The 23,840-nt window shown below is 40.7% G+C and overlaps 1 long non-coding RNA gene across 2 annotated transcripts in view; it reads left to right on the top strand.

Annotated features, from left to right (window-relative positions):
- LOC114234711 (uncharacterized) overlaps window positions 1-23,840 on the top strand; it is a 62,608-nt gene that overhangs the window by 34,225 nt on the left and 4,543 nt on the right. For both annotated transcript variants that reach the window (XR_003620898.2, XR_008554563.1), the window contains exon 2: window positions 20,851-20,918. This is a non-coding gene — a long non-coding RNA (uncharacterized LOC114234711). The remainder of the gene's footprint in view (window positions 1-20,850; window positions 20,919-23,840) is intronic.

Raw genomic sequence — 23,840 nt, 5'->3', positions numbered from 1 at the left:
ACTAGTGAATAACTAATGGGGCCCTTTCCCCTTTTTGTCCTATAATATTTATTTAAATTTAAAGTTTTTAATGTTTTTCCTGGCATAGTTAAAATCAAGCAGTACATTAAAAATTTTTTTCTATGCCTGCAATTCTTGTTTGGCTCTTATTTTATTTGTTTCATGGTTACTATGACATATTTTTGTCATATAGAGCAGTGGGGCATTACAAAATGTCAGGTTCTAGATGTCAAATCACTCTCAATTGGTGCGCCATGCTCCCATCAGATGGTGAGGCTGGTCCTGTGGTTCAAGTTCACAGGCGAAGCAAGGTCTGGGTTCAGGAATTCACTCCGCCACCACCAGCAGTGGAATCTGGAGTGCTTGATTTTCTCTCTGTAATTATAGGGCTTTGGAGGAAATGACTTCCAAGCTGCCCTCCAGCTCTGACATTTTGTGACTCAGATTGATTGTTGTTCCCATACACCCCCACATACACCTGCAGTGTTTGGGGATAAGGGGGTTCAACTCAACATTTATTTTAAGAAAATTGTCATTGCTTTTCAGATTCACCTACTGTTTAGATGGCTGTGAAAGTGATCCACATCAGGTTTTGTTTTGGTCTTGACTAAATTCCATTCTTTATTTGATGTCATTTTCAGCATAAACATTTTCTGTGAATGTGGTTATTGACTCAGACGTTTCCCCATCAAATCTTTGGATCTATTACCTCCTCTACATGTTACCTGCCATGAACTGCATTCAAGCTACACTTCTGTTTCTGATAACTCTGATCAATATGATTGTTTCAGATCTGATTAGCCCACCCCTTAGGCTGAGAGACTGCTCTAGGCACTTCTTTGGTGAGGCTGTGGAGCAGCATCCAATAGTGTCCTGTTGAGGCCGTACGGCCCTGGGCCTTCTCATGCTTGGTCGGGCAGCCAAGGACAGTGCTATTCATTCACATGTGTAAGCAGAATGTGCAAGGAGTTAATCAGTGTGGTGCCATCTCTGACCAGGAGCGAGTGAATGACAGCTTCCTCCTTTCTCCCTGTGGTGGACAGTTCCCAGGCTCCTTTCATAGATTCTCAGAGGCTCCAGCAGGACAAAGCAGTTGCTGAGAGCAGAGGCCAGTGCATCTTGTACTGGCTTTCTCTCCTTCCCCATCTCACTCCTGGTCTTCACAAGCCTTGTCCTAGTCCCTGCCCCCTGGGGAATGGAGGTCATGCCCCTTAGGCACAGTGTTGAGAGGGGGCCTAACGAAGGGCTCTATTTGTGCAGGAACAAGTTAGGGAGGTGAGGTATCCTGTTGTCCTAAAGCTTTAGTGCCTTGTGGGCCCAGCACTCATTTCACATTTCAAAGACCAGCCTTCACTTGAACTCTCTGCCTCGGCGCCTTTGACAAACCCACTGAAAAGAGGAACTCGTCCCTTCCGTTCCCTTTGCAAAACCTAAGTGAAAGATGACAAGAATGTCCTCCATACATGAAGACTCCCATTAGGGGTGCCCGTAGGTCAAGTGTTAGAGTATTTATCATTACTCCATTAGAGCCCACTTTCCCCCAGGTGATCACAAACTGGCTGCTCTTGCCTTCTAACGGCAGGTGTGGATGCTGGAGAGTCCTGAACGCATGCAGCCTGGGTGCACCTAGCTCGCTCCTGTCGCTAACTCACGCCATCTTCCTTTGAAATGCACTATGTGGCACGTTGGAGCACAAGCCTCTCTTGAGGCTGGGCCTGAAAGTTTTCTAAGCTGCTCTGTTGTGCTCCTGACAGACTGAAGAACGTATTGGGGCTATAATGAAAGGCAGGCTGCGATCGCTGTCATGTCAAGACGCTGCAGTGGAGAAAGACGACATGATTTCATGGCTAATGATTCACTCGCTAATATCAGTGTGGGCTGCCGTGAGGATAACCAAGTTGAGCTGTCTTAGATCAAATGATTCAATTAGGCCAGCTGTCCCTATTTGTCATGGCTCAACTCGCTTTCAAATTACCTTTCCAAAGTGCATACGTGCCTTAGCATAGAAGTTAACAGCTCAACTGTTTTACAAAAAAAAAAAGATACTTAGGCATGATTAGAAATAAGTCACCTTTTTATTTTTTCATGCACACAGGCTTCTCTCCCTCCCCCAGCCCTTGGAGGTGCTGCTTATTTTTGCTCAGCTAGCCCTGCAGGGTCCTCATGAGCTATTGTCAGGGTGGCTTTGCCTCTAAAGCCTTTTGGGGCATCTCTTGGCAAGAAATTATTAATTCTAAGAAAGAAGGCTTGGTTCAGGATCTCGAAGTTGCTTCAAGAAGTAGTGCCAAGGTTAAATTTATTATTTATTTTTTACCAGCTTCCAATCCCTCCATTGGCAATTGGGCAAGTTTAGGGTCAGAGAAGAATTTATGTTACATATCTGGATTCTTCCACAGCTGATAGAAAGACTCAGGGATGAGAAATAAATTGTAGCCTCAATGTGGCTTCAGGTCAACAAGGGGAGATATTAGAAGAGATAGTGATGTAACTAACGATCAATTGGAAGGCAAGAGAAGGCTAGAGTCTTAGTATTTCTGTGTGAGATATGTAAACATTCCCATTGCCCTGAGGGAGGAATGGTCCCCCTGCCACAAATAGCAGGAATAAAGGAATGAGTCAGGAAACATCTGTTTTCTGCCTCCTGGGTGAGGGGCACTGGCTCAGACACAGCAGGGAAATAGAACACAACCTAGGTACCTGCAACAAACTAATGACTTTGAAATCTTGTAGAGTATCTGGGGATCATGGCTATCAGAAAGATAAAAACAAAGTAAGTCTAAAATGAATAATGGAAATGGGCAAAGTAATAGAGGGCATTATCTAAAATGAAAAAAGAGAAAGAAATTTAGAACATATTCTTTTGGCCCGGCTGATGTGGCTCAGTGGTTGAGTGTCAACCTATGAACCAGGAGGTCAGGGTTCGATTCCCGGTCAGGGCACGTGCCCGGGTTGTGGGCTTGATCTCCAGTGTGGGGCGTATAGGGGACAGCTGATCAGTGATTTGCTGTCATCATCTCTCTTCCTCTCCCTTCCTCTCTGAAATCAATAAAAATATATTTAAAAAATATTCCTTTGAATGTAATGGCAAAAGATGGAATCTAACTGTTAAAAAAAACCCCTAAAGGTGATATCATGAAGCAGGCAGATAGGTGATTCACTGCCGTGTAAAGGGGTAAGAAGTAGGAGCAGTGAGATAGACGACATGAGGTTCTTGCAACCTCTCTGTTTTGAAATGTACTCTAAAGGGAGGTGAGGAGTACAATTTGGGGGAGGACCTTCATGGAAGGTTTGCTGAATGGATCACATTCCTCCCGTTCTTTCTTTTTATTGCATTTGAAGTCAGATTTATCTCAACTCAAGATACAAATAGAATGAAAACAGTCCGCGACGCTGTGGCCATTGCAGACTTTGCTTTTCCAGGCTCCTGCTTTCCATTTACTCCCGTCTCAGGGAGTAGCAGGGCCATTTCAGCTCCACTTCAACCCCTCACGACTGTCACAGGCTCAGAGAAAAAAAGCAAGCATATGCTCGAGTCTTTTCTTTGCCAGAGGGAACATGCCTTTCTTAGGCAGAGAGGAAGAAAAAGAGCCATCGAGAGTAGGGTTCTTCTGGTTTACCATGGTTCCTTCAGGCATTGGTTATGTTGATTGGTTTTTAACATCAAGATACTCCTGGAAATAAGAAAGATCATAGACTGGCAGCTTCAAAACCCAGGCACAGCGTGGGGACCTTACCAAAGCTGAGCAATATGGTTATTGGAAGTTCATTCAGAATCCACCTGGCTCTAGAGTCCAGGTGTTTTTCTCTCTGCAGAAGCAGCAGGCACTGTGTTCTGTTCTAGAATCACCATTCTGCAGCCTCCGCTTCTCCTTGCCTGCTCCTTTTGCTTCTGCTTCACCACGAGCCTGCTCAGTGTTCAATCTGTGCCTTGTGGACTGCCCCCAAAGCCTGAATGGCTCCAGCCCTTGGTACCTGCTGGGCAAAGCTGTCACAACAAACAGCTCTCTGGCTGTGGGCTGCCAGGAGATGGTACTCCAGGAGCTCACTGGGCCCTGTCCAATTTCCATCAAAGGGCAGGGTCGTGTGGCACCAGCAAAGCTGGTTGTGAAGCGAGAACTGGGAAAAGGCTCTGGGTTGAATCGTGTCCCTCCAATTCATATATTGAGAATATAACTCCCAGTACCTCACAACGTGACTGTATTTGGGGATGGTAACTTTATTCTTTTATTTTTACTTTTTAAATCCTTACTCAAGGGCATACTTAGAGAGAGGCAGGGAGATAGGGAAGGAAAGGAAGGAGAGAGAGAGAGAGATAGGGAGACAGACAGAGAGAGAGAGAGAGAGAGAGAGAGAGAGAGAGAGAGAGAGAGAGAGATATAAATTGCCTTTAGTATGTGCCCTGGCCAGGAATTGAACTGGTAACCTTTTGGTGCCCAGAGTGATGCTCAACCAACTGAGCCAGGCTGGCCAAACTGGAGATGGAACCTTTAAATAGGCATTTAAGTTAAACTGAGATCATTAGGCTAGGCCCTTATCCAATATGATGGGTTCTGTAAGAAGAGACTTGGACACAGGCATGCACAGAGGAAAGACCATCTGAAGACACAGGGAGAAGACAGTCATCTATAAGCCAAGGAGAGAGACCTCAGAAGAAACCAGCTCTGCTGACAGCTTACTAGTAATCTCAGACTTCTAGCCTCCAGAAATTTGAGAAAATAAATTTCTGGCTGTTTAAGCCACCCAGTTTGTGGCACTTTGCTTCAGCAATCCTGGAGAAGTAATAACACAAGGAGCAAGCAATTAGAGGCAGAATGATGGTGTGAAAAGAGCTCTGAAGGAAACGTTTAGCAGTAGGGTGTTTTTTGCTATTCTCCCACTGGGGGACCTTAGGGAAGTCTCCTCATGTCTGAAGTCCTCAGCTTCCCCATGAACTAGTATAAGAGAAGGAGGTTGGGATTATAGGAGCTGACATCTGTGACATGCAGGCCTCCTCACGGACCCCATTTGAGTCCTGCTGCTTCTGGAAGTTCACTATGAAATGTGAATGTAAGGGCTCTGGGGAGGACAGGACTTTGTGGCATTCATTCATTGCTCACTCGCCACCCTATTTGTACCCACAGTTTCCTTTCCACAGCAACTTGCCTACTTTAGGTCTATGTTCCCCTAAAACTAGGGGAATACCTGCCTGGAGACATAATTAGCCTAATTCCCCCACTGGTAGGAGAGTGACTGCAGGCAGGTGATGCTGTGCTGGTTTGACATACCAAATTCTAAAATAACATTTGGCCATGGGCTCCAGCCTCTTAACCAGGACACAACCTGGTGACCCTTCGACTTTCTTCCTCCTCCCCTGTCCTCCTTTCCCTTCCTCGAGTAGACTGGAGGTTCTGCTTCCTGCATCCAGCTCTGTGCTTCCTGGCCTGACAACAGCAAAGAGGCTGTTTTTCATGGTTAGGGGGGGCTGCCTGCCCTCATTGCTGGGGATAGGGGCACATGGGAACCTGCTTACCTCCAGACGGCCTCATTCTGTTTTTTGTGATCTAGTGACTAGGGCAGGTACAATGCCAAGGTGGAAGACCCGATGACTTAAGGACTTAGAGCTGAAATGGGAGATTTTTATCTTTACGCTGGGCTTTTCCCCATTGTTCTCTATCCCTGCCACCCTGGCACCCTGGGGTCCTGGCTCCAAGGACCCCACTTTAGGTGTCATTAGATTGTCATTGTTGCTGCTTTGTGGAGAGAAGCAGGAAGGAAGTTTCCTTACTTTGTATTATGGATTGAATTGTGCATCCCCTCCACCCGCCCGTGCCATGAGTTCTCACTGCCAGGACCTCAGATTGTGACCTTATTTGAAAATAGGGTCATTCAGATGTGTTTAGTTAAGATGAGGTCATGTTGGAGTAGGATAGGCCCTAATCCCACATGACTGGTGGCCCTAATCCAAAAAGAAGGTCATATGAAGAGAAAAAGACATGTGCAGATGGAAAACGATGTGGAGATGTGGAGACACAGGAGAATACTGCCTATAAGAAGTGTCAAAGATTGCTAGCAAACCACCAGAAACCAGGGGAGAGAACAGATTTTTTTTCTCACAGCCCTCACAAGGAACCAAACCTGCCACCATCTTGATTTTTATTTCTAGCCTCCAGAACTGTGAGACAACACATTTCTGTATTTTTTTAAAATCCTTACCTGAGGATATGCTTTTTTTGTTTGTTTTTTACGAGAGAGAGAGAGAGAGAGAGAGAGAGAGAGAGACCTATCTGCAGCCTCCCATATGTGCCCCAACTTGGGATCGAACCTGCAATCTAGGCATGTGCCCAGACCAGGAACTGAACCCACAACCTTTTGGTGCATGGGACGATACCTCCACCAACTGAGCTAACCAACCAGGCCACATTTCTGTATTTTAAGCCACTAAGTGTGTGGTACTTTGCTAGGCAACCCTAGCAAAATAATATAGAGGGAGTCCTTGTAACATACACTCCCCCAGAACTCTTCACAGTGGTGTTCTATGTTCTTATGCTATGCAATTGTCTTAATTCCCAACCCTAAAGATCGGTCTCTTGATGACAGCATACACAAGTGTGCCCTTAGGTTGGTCTGCCCCCTATACTTGGGTGTGCCCCAGTCCCTGCTGCTCCACAGCTGTCTCCAGTCCTAAGCCCTCTTGTGTGTATCATGCTCCCCTGGAAGTCCCTGCTACCCTTGGGGGATCCAAAGAGTCCTATCCGTTTTTATGCCCTGAGCGTGCAGGTGCTGGTGCAAGTCAGTCACATGGTCCAGTCTCTCCTCTTTCAGAGCTCGTCAGATCTTCAGCTCCTCTCGAGAGCCTTTCCTGACTTCCTGTCGCCACAGGTCTGGGCTAAGTGCCCCCCACATGCTCTCATGGAACCTTAAACTTTTCTTCTCACAGCACATTCCACACTTGCCCCTTCATTGTTTGCTTACCCATTTACAGCTCCTCTTAGATTGTAAGTCCAGAAACTGTGTTTTGATTACTTTTGCGTCTCTAGAGCTGAGTAGAGTATCTGGGCCTCTAGTCCTCCCTCGATGAGTATTGCTGAATGAATGAACAAGTGAATGAATGCGTTGTGTGCAGCTCTGGACCCCAAAGCTGCACCAGTGCTGGGCGTGGATGCGGTTCATTAAGTAATGCTTTCTGGTGCCTGAAGAACTCAAAACAGCTTTGATTCAAAATGTTGGCAAAATAGACTGCCTCCACTATTTTGACTTTTTTCAGAAATGAATTGATGAGGTAATACATTTTGAAGCAATGCCACATGCTGTGCTTTTGGAACTGGCGTACATCAGCAAGGTTGTGCTTCTGGTTTATGTCCTTGTCAGAGTTAGAAGGAATGTACGTCCTGGTCTCAAACGGTAACTGCAGACCAAGAAGTGACCTTTACCTTTGGCGACTGGGTTCACTTTCTTCATAGGTGAAAGAAGAAAATTGGCACATGAAAATATGTAATCTGCTATAAAGGAAGCAGCGAGCCAGGCCATGCTTGGCTATCACAATCCTTCAATATTTATGAATATTTGCTAAAATGTTATAAATGCTTGATTGTAAAGCTCAAGTGGAGATTCTCTGGGGTTCTAGAGCACCTAAGCTGCAACCCATACTTGGGGAGATGCTCAGTTGAAAAAGAAGATCCGAACCTCTGGGTGCAAGTATCTCATTTATGCAACTTTGTGAAGCCAATTCAGTCACCCAGTGAACATGCGGTGATATATTCCAGGCCAGGACTGGCTTTTAGCTCATGAGTTTGTTTCTTACCCTTGCATATTTAATTACATATATAAATATAACCACACTTTAAAAACCTCTCCCTAGGAGCTAAGGCAAAGAGAGCAATGTGTCGGGATTGCACCCGCATTTCCTACATCTCTGGAGGCTTCACTAATTGATCATAGCATCCTTTCTGCCACCCTTGAGTGCAGCCTCAGAGTTCAGTATATAGCACTTCAGGTAGCCCCAGCCCTGAGCTCAGGTATGTGGTATTGATATACCTTATTAAAGAAAATTAAATAAATAAGTAAATAAACTAAAGTAAATGAGCTAGATATATTTGTTGGCAACTCATAATTTAAAATAGATCACCAAACTTTTTCTATAGAAAGCCAGATAGTAATTATTTTAGGCTTTGTAGGCCACATATGGTTTTTGTTGCGGTCTTTTTTTTTTTTTTTTTAAACACACACAATTATTTAAAACTATAAAACCATTCTTAGCTCATGGGCCATATAAAACGAGCTGCTGGCTGTATTTGGCCCCCTGGCTATAGATTGCTGAACCTGAAGTAAAGCATCATGTTTTTAAACTATGCAAAGATGATGATTGTGTTTACCATGGATGGAAACCTTTGGTAGATAGAAAGGAATTCTATGAAGAGCATAGGGTATCTATTTTATGTGCATGATTACATAAAATTATGAAATTCTAACATGTAATTCATGTTACATTAGATACTCAAAATATAATGCTCCTGCATCTAGGGCCTGACTCATATGTTCTTATTGGGTTATAATCTTTGGGTTATAAGCTTAGGGAATACGTAATCATCCCCAAGTTTGACTGCTTGGATGTAACTTGCAATCTTATTTCCCACCCGCCCTCCCTGAAACTGTTGAACAGGAGGAATTTAGAAGTCTAGGCAGGGATCTGGGTATAGACATCTGTGAATATCTGTTGACATCAAAAATCATTTTGCAGTAGGTGGAAGTATAAATTGTTGTGGAAAGGTGACCAATGTTCTAGAAAAATCTGTTCACCCTGAATATGAGATTTGGCTTTGAGGTATAATAATGCTTTAGGACATTGCATTTGCCTCAGGACACACATGCATGGCTGCATCCTTCACACAGACACTCATTTAAAAAATGTTTTTATTGATTTCAGAGAGAAGAAGGGAGAGAGAGAGAAATATAAATGATGAGAGAGAATGCCCCCACTGGAATCAAGCCCAAAACCTGGGCATGTGCCCTGACCGGGAATTGAATCATGACCTCCTGGTTCATGGGTTGACGCTCAACCAACTGAGCCACACTGACCAGGCAACACTCATTTTTGTCTCCTAGTTGCCATGAAACTTCAGACACTCGCTGCACCTGGTTGTGGTGTCTCTCATCTGACAGTATTTTTCTTTTTTTTCCTGAAGGAAACTTTGATTCTCTTTTCAATCTGTAGAAACTGGTGATTCCAAAACTCAGTGTTGTGCATATCTTTTTTTCTTGCCCCTAAAATTAAGCTGCTCTTATGGATAACTATTTATGACTTAGAAGGAATAAAAATATATCGGTGAAAAAATGTGCCAACAGGATTGTTTTGATTTAGATGATTCTAGAAACAAGAATAAACCCAGAACTCTCTTTCTGGAGCATAATATCATTAAACTAAGATCATTACTTAGAATAAGTTTCAGGAATGCAGAATTGGCAACTTGCCCCATGTTGTCAACTTGTGAATCATAGAAACATATTGGGTTATTATTATCTGTCTTCACTGAAGCATATGCCTTGTTAGGTGTGGATAAGCCAAGAAGGTATGTGAAACCTGTCTGGGCTCATGTTTGTAGTTTTAGGGCCTCGTGGAACAAAATCCACTGAATTTCAAATAGATCCCATGTATTCTTCCACTCCTATTACTTTTCTTCTTTGCTTCCTAGTACTTTATAGGAACATAGAAAAGTGAAGGCATATATATAGACATAAGTATCTGAATATATGAAAATCTAGGGATATAATGCAATATGCATCACTTACGTTTGCCCTCCATCTCTATAATAATACATCTATATAGAGGACATTCATTACAGTACAAGGATATGTTTTCATTATCATCAGAAGTTCTTGGCACATGGTAAGTACTCAGTCATTATAGACTCCATGAGAAGACCAGGGTTCAAGGCCTGGCTCCACTGTTTACCAGCTATATGTAATCTAAACTTTTCTGAGTCTTACATATTTTTATCTGTAAAATGCAGCAAATAATACCAATTTATAGGGTGGTTGTTCTGATTAAATGAGACACTATATTTGATAGAAGTTCTTTATACCATGTAGAGAGTTATAGAAATGTTAATTAATATAATTTAAACATATATTGGCAATATTCCTCCTTTCTGGCTTTTTGCCCAGCAACTCTTCCCGGCCCCAGAGATCCATGCTGGCTGCTTCCATAAGACACTGGTGCAGATGAAGCATGTGGTGGCGGCTGAGTTCTACACTTCCATCTGGATGTTTTTGGCATTGTGCAGACATTGTTTCAGCATGCTGAAGTCACCATGTAGGCTAATATTTTTTTAAAAGTCCCCACACTGTATTAGTTGTGGGTAGTTGATGCGCACTGCGTAGGTTTGTGTCTTCTAGGAACTTTTCAAGGTTTTTTGACTCACCTACTCATCATAGGTGATGCTGTTGGGAGACTCGCTTGATCTTTAGGAATGCACTTTTATTTCTTTCAATGGGGTTTCAAACATCCTGACAGAAAGTCATTTGTGAAAAGTCCATCTATCAAATAACTATGCTCCCTCTATTTTTTCTGTACTTTAATCTGGGTGGGCAGGAAACTAAAGGTGCAGGAGCCATCTTGTGTTCAAAACATTAGAACGGCCTGAGCATCATGCCCAACACACAGAGGAAAAGAGAACTGACCAAGAGAGCAAGTTCTGATGATACCCTTTGAGCTCCTGAATTCAGCCATGCTCAAACTAATCCAACTACCAGACTAGCAGTTTTATGAACCAATAAGTTGCCTCTTTGCACAAGCCATTTGGGTTAGATTTTCTGTCATTTATACAGAAGACTAGTTAGAAGACCATGGTAATAGTCTAGTTGCAGTTCTGCAGATGTTTATTTTGGGATACAATGATTAAGAAAAAATAGATCCTGATCCTAAAGTCCCATGAACTAGATACATTCACAACTAACTATAATGGTAGCAAAAAAATAAAAATCATCCTTGATGCCCCAGTTTAGCCCAAATGAACAAAAGCCTGACCAATCTTAAACATTTCAGAAAATCAGACCCATATGGATAATAGCAAATACAATTTTTTTCTATTGTCCTAAAGGATCCTGGTTCTTTCAGAAAGCGGTCCACCATAAACAACAGTGGAAGTCAAGTAAATACAAATTTAAAAAGAGCTGTAAATACAAATTTAAAAAACACACCAACTGACTCCAGAAAAAAAGAAATCCTTTTAATCTAAACCTTTGTACTACTTCTTTCCGTCTTTTGCTCTTTACCCACCATCAACAAAGTGGCTTTAGTGGAAGCAAGGGAATTTTGGTCATCATGCTTTCCAAAGATGTCCTGGGGAATGGTTTCAACATAAGACTTACTTCTTCTCAACCTCTTACTGATCTCTAAATGGGGGAATATCTTTCATTGCTATATATTCATTTATATATATGGATGTATATATGTATATTCTTACTGTTAAAGTGTGTCACAATAGTATTGGCACCTGATTTTGCTTGGTAGCTTTTGAAAAGTGAATACTCACTTTGGTAGCCAGTTCTCACAGGAGATCTGAGCTGGAGAATAAAAAGGTTTGCTAAAACTATTCATAGATGACTTGACTTGAGAAGGTTGTTTCTCTATGGGCAATGTTTATCTTAATCAAAGATGAAAACATTTGGGCAAACTCATTTATAACTATAACTCAATATTATTAAATGTCATTCCACGGAATAGGTTGACTCTAAAGAGAGAGTTTAATTAAGGAGCCAGTGTTACACTTACTAATTAGCCCTTGCTTGCTTATCTTCTTACAAGAGCAGGTTTCTTGTCAGTTGAAAATGTCTCTATAACTGCCTTTTCCTCTCCATATGGCTGTTTCTAAGTCTGACTGTCCATGGACTTCAATAGAGAGAGCTGGGCATTAAGGAGGCTTTTTAGAGCAGTGGTCTGTCTGCTCTAGATGCCATGTATAAGAAGCTTCCTCCATTCCTCACAACTATGATTAGTCTTTAAACATTTGAAAATGCCCTATCTCATATACAAGCTATGGTTTGGAGTGGTACCTTATTTCCCCTCCTGGGCTGAAATACAATCCTATCCTTTTTATTTTCCCAATTAATCATTAAATCCCCTTAATCTGCTCATGTTAGCAGGAAGTCCATTTTCTGTCTCTTGTAGTTTTTCTTGCTCTTAATTATCCAAGAATTCTAGGCCTTGACTCTGTCTCAAGACATGACTTGTGCTTCTAAGGAGAGAACTGGAAATTCTTATCAGTCTACCAGTAAGATCCAGTTCTAGATGGCTCTTCATTTTAGGATGCTGAAAGCTGATGCTTCCCAGTTTGGCCTCATCCACTGCCTTTTACTAGGTTTTCATGGTTAAAGTTATTAATTTATTATTTACATGCTTTGCTGTCATTCCCAAAGTACAGCATGCAACTGAATGGCAACTACTGCCTCACTTACGAATATTAGGCCTTGGCTTTGATTCTAGGTCCCCAATCTAAACTCCCTTCTCCTTAATGAGTACTCTAGTTGTTGTGTAGAGTAAGAATTAGAGGGGGAAAGAGCAGAAGCAGAAGACAAGATAGAAGTCTCTTGCAGGAATTCAGAGAAGATATGGTTGTTTGGACCTTAGTGATTAACCTGGAGAAAAGGAGAAGTACTTGGGATTAAGAATTAACAGGAGTTGATGATGTATTTGACTTGCAGAATCAAGGGTGAATCCCTGTGAGTCTTTGATACTAATGTGAAGGGAAGGACCATTTACTAAAACGAAAGACTAGAGGAGGAATTAATTGTGTTGGTGTGAGGGTCAAGAGTTCAATTTTGGACATGTTTGAGATGTTTATGAAACATTTACCTTGACTCCTTAAGGAAGTCTTTAGACATATGAGTATACGATTCAAAGGAAAGGTTTGAGCTAGAGGTTTATATTTGGGCACTATTGGCATATGCATGCTTGGTGAAAGCCAAGGGAATGGATGAGATCACCTAGGGAGAAAATATAGAAAGATAAAAGTACCCAGGGCTGAACCAGGGAGAGGAGAATAGGATGACACAGGAGGCAAAGAACAACCCAAGACTAGGTAACTTTCAAAAGGAGGATGTAGACAAATTTGTTAAGTAATGCTGAAAACTGAGTAAGGGGACAAAAACTGTCCATTGGATTTGGCAACATGAATGTCATTAGTGACCCCAACAAGAATAGTTTCAAAGCATGATATGGTTGGAAGCCAGCTGGAGTGAGTTGAAGAGTAAATGGGAATTCTGGTGAGACAACAGACCAAAATCATTAGAAAATTCTCTTTCTTGAAACATTTACATATGCTGGATGGACTACAGCAACATTAATTTGCACAAATGGCTGAACTTTCAACAAACAAAATGGAAATTCCCAAGTGCTGGAAATTTATATAAGAATTAAAATAAATCGATAAGGACTTGAGCTGATTTTGTGGTTATCTTAGATCCTAGAAGAGGTTGTCTGTCTTAATCATCTAGGAACTTGGGTTTTAATATCCATGCAGGAACAAAATATGAGACCTTAAGATTACATGAAGTGGGAAGTTGGAATTAGGGTATCTGCATAAAGTTCAGACTGTACCGTCAGTTAAATAATAATAATGACAACAGAAATAATAATAATAATAATAATAATAATAATAATAATAATATCCATAAGCATGAAAACCCCCAAAAATAAACGTTTTGAGGGGTTGGGGTTTGTAATTATACTATTAACATTATTTAGGAACTCTTACACCAAGAAATCAACATGAAATTTGGTACCTGAATGAAGCAAGCATTAAACTCTGGAAGGATAGTTCCTCAACCCATATCATACAAGATTTCAATGAATAAAGTCTCAGTGTAGATGAGCTCATATCCCCAAATTACAAAACACCTAAGAATAAGAGTCAGCAACACGCATGCATAGATACACGTATGCATAAACAGGAATAGAGCAATCTGATGGAGACTGTATATTTATTATAATTAAAAATATAAAAGAAGGAATCCAAAACTTAAGAAAAGAATAAAATACTAAGAGAAATAAGCAGATATGAAGAAAATCGCACAGAATTTTTAAATATGAAAATTAACCTGTTAAAGATTCAATTGTTGGCTTATTGTTGGTTTGCAACAATGCTATGCTGGTTTGCATTTTCAGGTGGGTAGCTCTATGGCTGTGTAATGAAGACATAATTGTGAGACCCTATCCTCACTCTAGTTTTGTGGGGGGAAGATTAGTATAATTCAAATCACCAGAAAAACAAAAGTATCAGTTAATCCATTGATAAATTATTAGAATAGCTAAACAAAATGGAAGAACTAGCAAACTAAAAGATATATCTTAACCAGAAATGAAATAATCCAGTTACCCAGAATTTGGTTTGTGATATAAGTAGATACAAATATGAAAGGAAGTTTCAAAACTATGGATGCTAAAAGTAGAATGATCAATAGAAATTTAATAGGAGTCCCAGAGAAGCAGCCTAGAAAAGGCAATATTAAAAAAGACAAAGGCTAAGAATTTTCAAGAATTGATATACAGACATGAAGGTACCAATTCAAGAAATACAATGTATTTCAAGCAAGATAAATAAAAATACATCCATATAAATATATCATAGTGAATCTGCAGAACTAACCCCCAAAGACAAAGAGAAGATTATGAAAGTAGCTAGAGAGAAAAGACAGATTTTCTAAAAAGATAGAAAAGTTAAACTGACAGCAAATTTATAATTATGAACAGTATAATGCAGAAGACAATGGATTATCATCTTCAAAATGCAGTAAAAAACAACAACAAACCACTGTCAACTTCGAATTTAAAGCATGCCTAAAATGTAAATCAAGATTGGGGGTAAAAAAACACACAACAACAACAAAGATTGGGGATAAAATAAAGATTTTTTTTAGTAAGACTAAGATCCAAAACCTAAGAAAAAACTCTGCCTGAAATCTCTAGTTGACTGCTTTTAAAATAAAATAAAATAAAAAAAAAAACAAACCCAAATCCTGGAGTCATTTATCCCATGTATCTCCTTTACTTTTACACAGAACACTTCACTTCTGTCAGTTTTGGCTACCAAATGTGTGTTATTTTTTCTCTCCCTTCACAACAAGCAGTTCTCTGTGATACCAGCTGGGTGTCCTACAATTTAACTCAATTCTGACACTGTCTACTTGGAGATAGTGTCAGATCCCAAAGGTTAAGGGTTCAGTCCAACCTGACTGACGCCTCCTCCACTTCGGATGCCAATCACAAGTCCAGGTGCTTCTGACCTATTGGCTGTAAATCAGAGGTTTCCATGATCCCCTCCTAGGTTCAATTAATTTCCTAGAGCAGCTCACACACATGTCTCAGGAATACAGCTCACTTAACATTTACCAGTTTACTGTAAAAGGATATGATAAAGGATGCAGATGAACACTCAGATGGAAGAGATATATTAGGCAAGGTATGCTGAAAGGGGAGTGCAGCTTCCAGGCACACTATTCCGCCAACACTACCCTGTGTTCACCTACCTGGGACCTCTTCAAACCCTATACCTTTGGGATTGGCTGAGGCTTAATCATATAGGCCAGTGGTCGGCAAACTCATTAGTCAACAGAGCCAAATATCAACAGTACAATGACTGAAATTTCTTTTGAGAGTCGAAAACTGACTTCTGCACATGGGCCACGAAGTTTCAGTCGCACTGTACGTGCACGCCCACACGTGGTATTTTGTGGAAGAGCCACACTCAAGGGGCCAAAGAGCCGCAGTTTGCCGACCACTGATATAGGGCATCATTGATGATTAAGTACATTTTTAGCCCTTCTCCCTTCTCAAGAGAATGAAGGGCAGAGCTGAAAATTCCAAGCTTCTAATCACGGCTTTCCAGTGACTAGCCCCCATCCAGGAGCCATCCACAAGCCATTCAGGAGCCTCAATAAAACAATAGCTGCCCCTAGTGCTCTTACCACTTAGGAATTTACAAGGGTTTCAGGAACCTGTGCCAGGGACAGGGTCAAAAACCAAATCTTAGAACAAAAGATGCTAGTGCTCTTATAACTTAGGAAATTATGAGGATATCAGGAGCTCTGTGCCAGGGCCTGGGGACAGAGACCAATGCATTTATTCTATTATCTCGTAATTGCTAAATTATTCCCATAAATGAAAAATTCCCCAAGATCCCAGAGAAAAAGCAGGCAAAATAGAGGTCTATCCTTAAAAGGCAAGACAGTTTTCAGCGAGAGTGTGAGTTTTCTGAGAGACTTTGACAGACTGAGTTCCTTACACAGCACAAAGGTGAGGCTGAGTGTATATCTTCCCAAATCCTTGGCTGATCACTAGATTACTTAGGGGGAGGGGAGATGTCTAGGGGGCCAGGCTGAAAATCAGAAACTAGAAAAAGAAAACCTAAATATGGACATCAGTGACTGTCTATTATAGAAGGGATAGGTTCTTAAGTTAGAGTCCAGGAAGTTATTTACTAATTGTCAAAAGATCAAAACAGAATCCATAGTTCTCCAATATGTTATCTATAATTTTGAGTTTTGATCAAACTTCCTAGATATCCAAAGAAATAGGAAATTGTGACCCTTGCTCAAGGGGGAAAAATACAATTAATAGAAACTTACTCTAAGTGGGCTTAGATTTAGCAGATGAAAATTTCAAAGTAAATCTTAAAAATATATTTAAAGAAATTAATTAAAATATGTTCAAAGAATTAAAGGAAAATATGATAAAAATGAGAGAACCAACAGAGAATCAAAATAGCAAAATGGAAACTGTGAAAAAAACCAAATGGAAATTTTAGAGCTGAAAGCTATAATGATGAAAATAAATTCACCAGATGGATTAAAAAATATATTTAAAATATCACAGAAAAAAATCAATGACCCTGAAGATAGTTTAATAAAAATTACTCCAAAAACAAAGAGAAAAAATTTAAGTATAAATGAAGCCTCAAGATCTGTGAGACAATATTAATAGTTCCAACATACGTGTTGTTGGAATCTCAGAAGAAGAATTGTATAAAACTAGAGGTCTGGTGCACGAATTTGTGCATGGGTGGGGTCCAGCTACCCACCCCAATGGGGGCTGATCGGGGCAGGGCTGGCAGGGGGAGAGGATGCGGGAGGTTGGTCGGCTGGCCCCTCCCCTGATCTGGGTTGGGGGGGGGGGTTGATCAGGGGCTGGGCCAGCCGGGGGGAGGAGCTGAGGTAGGTTGGGAGGAGCTGATGGGGGCCCCGATCGGTGCATGAGAGTGCAGTGTGCATCATGGTGACTAGTTGTTCCGTTGTTCTGGTTGCTTGGCTTTTATATATAGAGATTGCAGGAAGACAAAAATTTGGCAGGTTATGGAATGTTTTGATTGTGGTCACATAATTATATACATCTTCCCAGACTCTACATACTGTACAGTTGAAATTAGTAAGTTTTAATTATTTATTTTTTAAATATTTTTTTAAAATTTATTTCAGAGAGGAATGGAGAGGGAGAGAGAGATAGAAACATCAGTGATGAGAGAGAATCATTGATTGGCTGCCTCCTGCATGCCCTACACTGGGGATCAAGCCCACAACCTAGGCATGTGCCCTGATCGGGAATTGAACCTTGACCTCCTGGTTCATAGGTTGATGCTCAACCACTGAGCCATGCCCAGCTGGGCAGTTTTATTTATTCTTTGTAGCTATCCTATATAATAAAAGCCTAATATGCAAATCGACCGAACGGTGGAAAGACCTGTGGAACAATTGGTCACTATGATGTGCACTGACCACCAGGGAGCAGACGCTCAATGCAGGAGCTGCCCCCAGCCTGCAGGCCCCACGCCAGCCAAGGCAAGTGCCAGCGGGTCCCCCCCGATCCCCCCACCCCCCGATCATCCCGCTGGTCACCCCACAGAGGGAGGCCACCGGCGGGGGGGGGCAGGGTGGGGTGGGGCCGGCGAGTGGGCGGCGCCAGGCCGGCCAAGGCAGGGTGCCAGCAGGGCTCCTGATTGCCCCTCTGGTTGCCCCACAGATCAGCCCTGATCGCTAGCCAGGCCTAGGGACCCTACCCGTGCACAAATTTCGTGCACCGGGCCTCTAGTACTGAAATAAAACTATAGAAAAAATATAATACACACATACACACATAAATATATACCACACATATCTATTTCATGGTTAATTTGCATTTATTTCAAAATACGAACAAAGATAGTTTAACATTAAACAAAGCCATTATTATAAATAATCATATTAAGAGATGAAAGAAGAAAACCACAGGATAATTTCAATAGATACAGATAAAATTCAAAAGTGATTCATGGTACTCTTGTTTAGTAAACTATTAATAGAAGGGAATTTCCTTTTCCTGAGAAAATATGTCTTCCAAAAACCTACAGCAAATATTCTAAGTCATGAAACTTGAGAAGTATTCACATTCACAGATACCATTGGTCTCAGTCTTCATCACACTTTTTCCTGGAGATCCTAGATAGTGAAATTGAGAATTCCCCTCCCCTAAACAAAATAGAAGCATATAATAATTAAAATGGAGGATAAATGGGTTTTTTTAATTTAACAATTATCTCGCACTGGCTGGTGTGGTTCAGTTGGTTGAGCATTGTCTCATGCACCGAAAGGCTGCTGTTCGATTCTGGGTCAGGGTCCATACCCAGGTTTTGGGTTAGATCCCTGGTTGGGGTGCATATGGGAGGCAACTGATTGATGTTTCTCTCTCATATTAATGTTTCTCTCTCCCTCTCCCTTCTTCTCTCTCTCTCTCTCTCTCTCTCTCTCTCTCTAAAAAAAAAAAGAAATAAAAATTATCTCAATAGTATAATATTAATACAATTAAATTGTAGGTGGATTAAAGATCTGGATGGAAAGTGCAATGCTATACACCTCATAAGTCAGTTCTGTTATACCAAAACACCTATCATACAAAATCAGTAAAAAGCACAGGGCTTAGGAGAGAAATGAGATTAAGACAACAACACTCAAAAACTTTATCATTGACACACAAAAAGGAAATATCGGAAAAAATGGTTACAAAATACATAAGTACAACAATAAATCTGGCACTTTATCTTGAAAAACAAGGTTGCTTGTGGAGTGGTCACCACAGGAGTTTCAACTGGTGAGTAATTCTGAAGTAGTGGAAGAGGTTATCTGAAATCTCATGGAAAGTTGTTAACACCAGATGCGAATGGGGGTGCCCTATAACATACCTGTGACCTTAGAGAGCTGCTGGGTGTTTCAGGTACATCCATGTGTGTGTTTTGTGTATTCCTACACAGCTTGGTTAAGCGCGTGCTGTTTTCTGCATTCATCTAGTGTTTCTTGCTGATGAAATTGCACATAAGTAAATTGGAAATTTGTGCTATGTTCATATATTTTTAAATTTGCATTTTCAAAACAAACATTGTAGCCAAACTGACTGTAAGAAAATATAGGATTGTATATATTTTTGGTATTGTGATATGGGAAAAAACTTTCTGAGATATGAGAAGTACAAATCATAAGACAAGGATACGTTTGATTATATTCTCTAATAATAATAATAATAATAATTTTACATAATAGCAAAAATGATATGAAAAACAAAGTACAAAGATAAGCTGTTGACTGCCTTGGAGAAGATCCTGATAATGTTTATATTTATAAAAAAATTCTATAAATCAATGAGAAACAGTAATTAATTTAAAAGAAAAATGGGCAAAGGCAATTTCTAAAGAAGAGAAAACAAATGTCTAATAAGCATAAGAAGCTGCTCTACCTCACTAATAATTAGGGAGCTGAGCACTAAATCAAGAAAGAGCTACCACCTACATACAATTTTTGCCAGTTATTATGTGTAATGGCACCAAATGTTGGCAAGAAAGTGGGAAAACAGGAACTTTTATTATTGATGGTGAAAACAAGAACTGATATAATCACGTTGGAAAACAGTTTGTCAGACTTGTAAAGCTGATGATGTTGGGAGTCTAGGCCTGAGCAGTTCTACTTCCTGGTGCCCACCCTGGAGAATATATGGCCTATGTATATAGGAGACATGACTGAGGATGTTCCAAGCAGGATTGTTTATAATAGCAAAACCATGGGATAATTTACTGCTCCCTTATTAGGGGAATGTGTCAACTTTTATTTATTGAAATTATAGGAAAGTATACAGTAACTAAAACTGTAACCTAGATCTGCAGATCTTGCACAAAGAAGCATAATGTTAAGTGCAAAATGTATGTAAATGTATGTGCATGATACTATTCATAGAAAATATGAAAGAGAGAAACCACTAGTATATGTACATTTTATGGTTACATGAATGTGTATTAGGACACTAATATTGCAAAAGAATAATGCTCACACATTTCAGAGTAATGGCTAACCTGGGGGAGAAGGAATGTGGTGTGGGGTCAGATGCTCCTGAAACATTATATATATATATATATATTTTTTATTTTTTAAAGAGAATCATTTGATGTGAAAATGGCAAGATGGTACCATCTGCTTAATCTCAGTGATGAATCCATGGGTATATGTTATGTATTTTTAAAAAAAATTTTGCTTTTCTGTATGTTTGACATTTATAAACAAATATATTTTGTGTGCCTTATTTTATGCTAAGCAATTTTTCTAAATAAAAAACCAAAATGTAAAAGAGTGAATGGAAAGAGAAATCATACATTGTCACACCTTGTTGGAAGTGTGTTTGGGCTGCCTGGGATTACAGGGGGCTCTGCAGTATAATGCAGGTGAGTGTGAGCAGGCCTCCTATACTGCCTCTATCAGCAAAGATATGTGAACTTGAACCAATGCTTAGGTCTGGGGAGGGTGGCAGAGAACTGAACAAAGTGGTCTTTTCTAGTTAAATCACGTGTGCATGCTTCCTTCCTTTAGGATGGGGCCAGCAGTGTGCTGATGGAGTGGAGAGTGGGCCTGCCAGGGGCCTCCACGGACAGCAGGATGTGAGTACAGCTGCTTCTGAAAATACCTCTGGTCCAGGCTCTGGGATGTAGGGTAACAGGGCAGTTTATATTGAAGCCAGGAAGCTATACATTTTCTAACATAAAGACAACTTTGCATGAAAGAGGCAGAAGGCCCCTGACCACCGGTTCTCTATTGGCCTTAACCTTTTCACAGCTGGACGGGAGGATTCTGGGAAATAGCACATCCCAGACGAGGGAGGCTGTGGTGCCAAGGGGTTAACAGGCACTTTGTGTGAAGTTTTAATATTCCACAAATGAAATGTGCATGTGAAATGGGAAAAAAGAGGAAAAGATTATATTTGTCAGCTGGGCTGCCATATGTTGTTCTGGCCGGAGCACAGAAAAAATGGTGACAATTCTTTCCTGAATGAGAATCTCTGTTAACTCCTGATTTCATGCCTTCCTTTGGACAAGCAGTTTTCTCCATGACCAGGCAGAGTCTAAGATATTGATTTTGATGGGGGCAATCTGCATATACCCCTAAACAGTAGAACGTTGGCATTGCTTGGCCTGATTTTCAGGAAGTAGAAGAAAGCAGGAAAATCATAAAATTCATCTGCATATTTTCTTTATTAAAATGATATTGGCCCTTAGGGTAAAAACAGTGCTCTGAAAGAGTAGCTAGCTGAATGACAAATGGAGAGGAGGTTATGTTGGCAGATCTGTAGGTTCTCACCAAAGTCATCATCACCTAATTTCAGAGAAGTAACTGTTACACTAAAGGCTTTTCTTATTCATATTTGGTGGGTTATGATGCCTATGCTAGTAAAAAATAAATGTCTGAGACTAATTGTTCAAGAAAAATAAGTAAGATTCAGCTTTGGTGTGAGAGGGTTATTTTTCCTAATTATGTTTCTGCACTTGAAAATGCTACACTGGACAAAATTACTTTTTCTTTAAATAATGTTTTATGGATTCTGTTTACTGTTTGTCTTTGTAATATAATCTAGAAATACTGAAAATTATAAAAAAATTAGAAAACAAAAATCTTCCATAATTCCAATATCTAAAGATACTAATATTTTAATATATTTTTCATGTTATGAATAAATAAATAAATGTATAAATAACTTTTACATAGTTGACATATTATTAAAGATATTGTTGTTAATATAATTCTTTTTTTTTTTAAATCCTCACCCAAGGATACGTTTTTATTGATTTTAGAGAGGGAGACAAAGAGAGGTAGAGAGAGACATTGATTTGAGAGAGAAATATCCATCAGTTGTCTCCTGTACAGGCCCAACCAGGGATCAAATCTACAACCTAGATATGTGCCCTGACCAGGAATTGAACCCACAACCTTTGGTGTGTGGAATGATGCTCCAACTAACTGAGCCACCTGGCCAGGGCTTAATATAGTTCTTAATAGTTCCATATATCCTACTGAGAGCATGTTCTGTTCATTGTTAACTATTTCCTATTATTTGTTAGTTTACTTTCCTCTCACAGACAAGTCAAATCATCCTTTTTCTTATGTGACTAAAAGCAAGTGAATGCTCCCTGGACCAGTTAAAGTATCTATATAATAAAAGCCTAAGTGACCTTTACGGCAGAACGACCAGAACAACCAGTTGCTATGATGCACACTGACCACCAGGGGGCAGGTGCTCAATGCAGGAGCTGCCCCTTGGTGGTCAGTGCGCTCCCACAGGGGGAGCACCGCTCAGCTAGAAGCCGGGCTCATGGCTGGCGAGCATAGCGGTGGTGGCGGGAGCTAAGGAGTAATGGGTTGCGGACTGTGAGAGCCCCAGACTGCGAGAAGGGGATCGGGCCTAAGCCGGCAGGTGGACATCCCCCAAGGAGTCCCAGACTGCAAAAGGGTGCAGGCCGGGTTGAGGGACCCTCCCCTGCCCCCATGTTCGAATTTTGTGCATTGGGCCTCTAGTAATTTATAATCTTACAGGAATAGTGTGAACTGAGTTGATATTCTCTGGGGAGGAGTTTGGAGAAATAACTATGAGGAGGGCCTGGAAAATGAGGGAGTGGATAATAGGGACAGAGTCAGATGGTGGCAAAGATCCCCAGGCTGCATTGTGTGAGGAGATAATCTGAAATAAAAGAGCACTCCTGCAAGAATGAGATCCTTCCCTTCCCCCCACTAAGTAGAGTGAACCAGCCACTGCAGATTATTTCTTGAAATCTAGGAATCGTGAGCAGAGAGCAAGCGGCCCAGCTAGGGCTGCACTGAGCCTCTGTTCAGCTGTCCTCTTACCTGTCCAGCCCTGGGGGCCCTACTTGGACTATGAAGGGATGCACAGAAGACTAAATACTCAGCATTAAAATACTTGTGTGAGGAGAAGGAACAGAACACAGGAGGCCAATTAGAGGGACGTCATTCATGTCATATCAGAGTAAATAGAACACAGAGATTAACAGCTAAGAATGAGCAAGGTGAGAAGGGACAGCCTAGGCAAGGGTACTTCAAAGAAGGAAAAGGAAGAAATAGGGGTGGGGAGGAGAATAAATGAATACTGAATTCAGTCTGTCAAGGAACTAAAAATAATTTCCCCTAAATGTTTCCCTCTTTAGAACAACATAATAAGAAAACGAGTAGCTCAAAGATGATGATGAAACAATAGAATGAGAAGGAAAGGTAGAAAGCAGAATTAAGAAAATAATTTCATGATTAAATCAATATCATTAACGGCTATTGAGGCAGATAATAGCAGCTACCATTTACTGAGCATTTAGTACACTGTTCGAAGTGCTGCATATGAATTACTTCCTTTAATACCTACAAAAATACTATGTGTAAGTACTACTTTTATTATCTAATCATCAAATGGCAAAGCTGAGACAAAGTGTGGTTAAGTTATGTCTACTCACTAGAAAGTAGGAGAGGCAAGATTTTAACCCCATCCATGTTCTATAACACTGTGCACATGTAGTTTGATCCCA

Source organism: Eptesicus fuscus, chromosome 19 (assembly GCF_027574615.1).
Source record: "Eptesicus fuscus isolate TK198812 chromosome 19, DD_ASM_mEF_20220401, whole genome shotgun sequence".
Classification (NCBI taxonomy): domain Eukaryota; kingdom Metazoa; phylum Chordata; class Mammalia; order Chiroptera; family Vespertilionidae; genus Eptesicus; species Eptesicus fuscus.
The sequence above is the reverse complement of the archived record's forward strand: the minus strand, read 5'-3'. Positions and strand labels throughout refer to the sequence as shown.